This window comes from Anoplophora glabripennis, unplaced genomic scaffold (assembly GCF_000390285.2).
Source record: "Anoplophora glabripennis isolate ALB-LARVAE unplaced genomic scaffold, Agla_2.0 scaffold1464, whole genome shotgun sequence".
Lineage (NCBI taxonomy): Eukaryota > Metazoa > Arthropoda > Insecta > Coleoptera > Cerambycidae > Anoplophora > Anoplophora glabripennis.
Genome location: NW_019417540.1, coordinates 6,933 through 12,567, shown reverse-complemented (window position 1 = coordinate 12,567; position 5,635 = coordinate 6,933).

The following is a 5,635-nucleotide window of genomic DNA, read 5'->3' as shown; positions in this document are numbered from 1 at the left end:
ATCACTAGCCCCATATGGGAAGTATCCAATTTCCTTCACTTTACTCAGCACGTCTCGCAACAGCTGATATTTAGGTTGATATAGGGACTTTGAGTAGACGTATACGTTTTCAAATTTGGCGCCATTCGAATGAAATAGAAGCGACAATATTACGTTGGTCTTCCCACACCCGCTGGGCCCGCATACGACACATCTAAATGAATTTGGTAACAACGAACCATGCCTGCATACAATAGCAGTATTTTCGTTTAAATCGTCCAAGTTTTCTATTGGTAGCGTCCGCTCTTGTTGAACTACTTTCATGGTTTGAAGCCGTTCATCAAGCTACTTTCTATAAATACAGGTACCGCTATCGGCTTACATTAGTTCTAATGCCGCTGCAATACGGTGAAGGTGTGTTAAATTCACTAATAGATAAACTGCCATTTGAATTACATATTCCAGGTGGATATCAATTCTGCGGACCAGGTAATTATATATAGTACATAGCAATAAAAATTTAATTACGTTTTTCCCTTCATTAGGAACAAAACATAAGAAACGCTTAGCCAAAGGTCAAAAGGGCATTAATCTTTTGGATTCTGCTTGCCGTGACCACGATATAGCGTACGCTCAAAATAAGTCCGTAGAAGATAGACAAAAAGCCGATTGGGTGTTGGAGAATAGAGCTTGGGAACGCGTTAAATCTAAAAACGCAAAACTAGGAGAAAAAGCAGCTTCTTGGTTCGTAACTACAGCCATGAAGGCGAAACGTAATCTCGGAATGGGTTTGAAAAATAGTGGACGACGACGACGTCAACCTGCATCGTTCCGCAGAGACGTTGTTTCAAAAATCGCAAATAGTTTAAAAAAACAGCAACCTAGTAGTTCGTTGAGAAAAACTGCTCTGACGGCTTTAAAAGTAGCACTAGTAGCAGTTAAAAGGGCCGGTGGTAAGAAAAACATTCGCATACCAAGAATCATACCGCTCCCCGCAGAAGAACATTCTGGAGGCTTCCTACCTCTCCTAATGCCTATACTAGGTGCCCTCGGAGCCCTCGGATCGCTAGCGGGGGGGCGCGGGAGCTGTAGCGAAAACAGTAATCGATGCTAAAAATGCAGCAAAAAAACTTATGGAGGAGCGCCGACACAACGAAGCCATGGAAGCTATCGGAGCTAAAGGATCTGGCCTCTATTTGAGAAAGAATCGACACGGTGGCTACGGTTTATTCTTGAAAAAACAAAAAAACTGCCAATAAAGCTACCCAATAAGCCGCTGTCGGACGGGGACCTGATTAGATACGTCAAACGGCTACGAATTCCATTCTTTCGAGGCGTTTTCATGCGAGACACCTTACCATCTGCAGGTCCGCGGCTGCGAGAAAGTGCTATTTTAAATTTAGACTTAAATAAGAACAAAGGTACTCACTGGGTAGCTTATAAGAAAAACGGCAACGACGTAGAATACTTTGACAGTTTCGGCCATTTGGAGCCACCAAAGGAACTGGTTCGATACTTGGGAGCCAATGCAAACATAACCTATAACGCAGATCGTTATCAAAATTTTGATCAGATAAATTGTGGACATTTATGTCTGCAGTTTCTCTATAAAAGCAACGATACCAGATGAAATTTGTCAGTCATGTCTACATTAGTGACGCTAAAGAGTCGTACATCCACGTTAACATCGAACTTTAACCCAATCATACGTTTAGATCCACAATTCAACTACGGCTTGGCTCTTCTTAGTTTTCACTCGTACAACAGCCTACCAAACATCGAAGCTCATCAAAGGTTTATTTTGTGCAAGGACAACGACAAAACCGATAAAAACAAGCAAACCATTATACAATTTGCCGAGGGTGCTTACGAGATTCGAGACATTGAAAATTATATTAGAAAAGCATTAAAAATCGAGAAAGACCCCAACGCCGACCAGATATTTTCGCTAAAACCCAACAATAACACTCTAAAGTGTGAAATATACAGCGATAAATACGGGGTAGACTTTGAAACCGAAGGCAGTATCGGTGGGACGTTGGGATTTTCAAACAAATTCCTAGAATCCAGGAACCTACACAAATCGGATTTACCTATGGATATTATAAAAGTACACACCATCCACCTGGACTGTAACATTACTTCGGGAGCCTTCTACAACGACAGACCATCACATACTATATACGAGTTTCCTGTACGCGTCAACCCAGGATTTGCCATCGCCGAAAAACCAAAGCACCTCATCTATCTACCGATAAATAGAACTGAAATAAGCACGGTTACAATCGACGTGTTGGACCAGAATTTCGAACCCGTAAATTTCAGAGAATCATCGTTCAATTGGAGATTAAGAAACTTGAATAATGCTAGTTTTCGACAACTCTCAACCTAATCATATAAAGGTGCTTCCATCGGTGAGGTACACGTCAGTATCGCGAGACTCCTCTCACGATAAGGTTGCATTCACTAAGCAGCGAAAGCCTCTGTCTCTCACAAACACCTTATTCCTAAAATCTCTGGGCTATAATGTCATCGCATCAAACGTTCGATCTTTTTCGCCGTCCCTCAATGGACGAATCCATACAAAAGGTGGAATGGCGAACGTATTACTCATACGTAAAGTCCTTCAGAAACAACGACGTCATTGAAATCATCATCAATCAAGCTGATGTTTTCGATGCTACGTACGACGGTCAGATACTTATCAGCGGAAAAATTAGAAAGGTTGGCAATGGAGACGTATCCTTCGTAAACAACGCAGCAGCCTTTATGTTTTCCTCAGCCACATATGAAATAAACGCTAAGGAACTGGAAAGTATACGTGAAGTTGGTCTAGTGAGCACCGTTCGCTGGTACTTGTGCTATTCCGCCGAGGATTCCAAGCACTTATCTATAGCCGGATGGAATTATCCTAATGTGGCAACTTTAAACGCTGATGGAACGTTTAATTTCCTCATCCCGTTGAGGCATATATTTAACCTTTTCAACGACTATCGCGTGGTGACGTGTAGCAAACAATGTATTAAATTGATAAGAGCCAGTAACGATTCCAATTGTTTCTTGGTTAAGGAGAAGGTAACTACCTATAAAACTACAGTGACTCTGGATATTCAAAACATCGAGGTTAAAATTAAACGACTATACCCTAACGATGAAATAAAACTTAGCCTACTAAAAGCCATAAAAGCCGATACGCCCATATTGATACCGTATAGACAATGGGATTTGCATATGCTACCTGCACTTACGGCTGGAGCTACAAAAGAAATTTGGGCTGTTAAGACTACTTCTGCGATTGAAAGTCCCAGATACATCATTGTAGGTTTCCAGACGGCTATACAGAACAAATTTACTGCCGATCCGACGCACTTTGATAACATTGACATTACCAATATTAGATTAACACTAAACAGTGAGAGCTTCCCCAACGAGAGGATGCGATTAAATTTTACAAAGAATGACTACGCCGAAGCTCATTACAACTATACCGAGTTTTATCCAAGTTACTCGAATACACTACAGAAGAAATCTTTACTAGATTACTACACCTTTAAGAATCACGCCCTTTTCGTCATCGATTGCTCGAGGCGGGATGAAAGCATGAAATCGTCTACCGTGGACGTAAGGTAAGACATTGAAGCAGCACAAGGCTTTCCCGATAATACCAGCGCCTATTGTATAATCGTATACGATTGTATTATGGAACACTACCCACTTAGCGAAATAGTCAAGAATCTAGCTTAAAAAATAAAATCTAAGTAATTGTTAATTAGTTGCTCGATAGTCGTCCGAGATGAAGGTTGTGGCTGTGGACATCCAGGGTTTTATGTTACTGAGTGTCGGTGGAGGTTATGAATTTTATCCCAAGGAAATAACGATTCAGGATGCATGTCAAGTGAGTCATTATTTAATGAAGCCGCCTATGCGTTTTCATGAATTATCCAGCGTGAATAAGAAGCAGGTTAAATATGCAGAACGATATATCCACGGCATCCGCTATTCGTCTGGAAACATAGAATATAGTGAAAGTGCGCTGAACGCTATACTACTGGGTAATTATCTGCTGAGTGCTGATATAATTTACGTCAGGGGCCGCCAAAAACTACTATTTAAAGAAAATACTATCGCAATTGGTTCCCTCAAGCCACCAGCACTTACCCAACGTGGTAAAGGTTGAAAAATTTGATAATTGGTGGGATAACCCCCACCACTTTTTCAAGTAGATGTGCCCCTTTGTTCATATCATATGAATCCAAATAAAACAGTCAGATGCAGCAAGAGGAACTGTGAAGATCTTTTCCGTTGGGTATACAACTTAATGCCCCAATGAATAAGAAAAGAGTTACTTTCGACGAATCTAAAAATCAAGTGCATATAATGAAAACGTGGACTTTTGCATCTACTGCAGCTCGACGTAAATACTGGGAATTTTTCGCTATGGACAGATTTAGATTTAAGAGAAGAATTGAAAGACTTCCAAAATGCTCGAACCACTATTAGTTAAACATCTTGAAAAAATTCGTCAATTAAAATCCGAAATAACACACTACGATAACCAGTGTAAAATTACTAAACAGTTTCAAAAGATGAACATCAAGACAAGTGGGATGATGTATTTACGAATCCACATCGATTTTCTAGAACAAATGATGGACCTACATCTACAAAAATTGTACCAATTACTTTATAACGTTACATTTTATTTTTTAATATGCTTAATATACGCTTACTTATCCATGTTTCTTTTATTTCCTCTCTCTTTCAGGTATAACAAAAAAGAGTAGTTATAAGAGTTTACAAATCATTATGTAACTCATTCGTTTATAGCCACTCTGTTGCTTAACAACGATGGCTGTTTTACGTTCCAATTTCATAATTTTAACTGCAGTACTACAAAATGTGTTGTACATACATGATATACACAACGTACACGAAATGTATGTGTGCTACAAAAATGTTAGCGAGAGGGATACCTGTCCACATACGTTAACTCAGATGAGACATACTATAGTCAATGGTGGGAAGATGAGAGTTTTTACATCGAAAATTCCGGAACACTCTAAATTCTACAAGTTGAGAATAACGTTTCAAGACAAGTCGATTGGAGATTTCGATACCTGGAGGCCGTTACCTATTTTAAACTGCTCCGACTCTGAAGATATATATGCAAATGCACTCATCGGGTTGTCTGAGAATAAGAAAACAGAGATGAATACAATTTCTGGGCTTCTTTACTTTATAACAGTTGCTACGATTGCGTTAATACTGAAGAGTATTTCAAAAATCTTACAAAAGTATTATGGATTAAGATCAGTATAAATTGTTGTTATCAAGAAACAGAGCGACTAAAAACACAACTTTTGTTCTGTAAATTTAATTATTAGATGTTTGATTTTTTCTCAGTATATCACAGTCAAGTGTAGTGATAAGGAGCGCAATGTCTAGTAGGAAGCCAATTGAAGTAATGTCAAATTCCGTTCCTGAGGACGAATGCTGGGGACCGCCTGAAAAGGTTTGCCGAATATGTCGAAAGCGAGAACGAAACGTTATTTTTCTACCTTGCGCCCATGTGGAAGTCTGCTGGATTTGTGGAATGCATATAAAATTTTGTACTTTATGTTATAAAGAACTTTCAGCAACAGTTCGAATATGATGT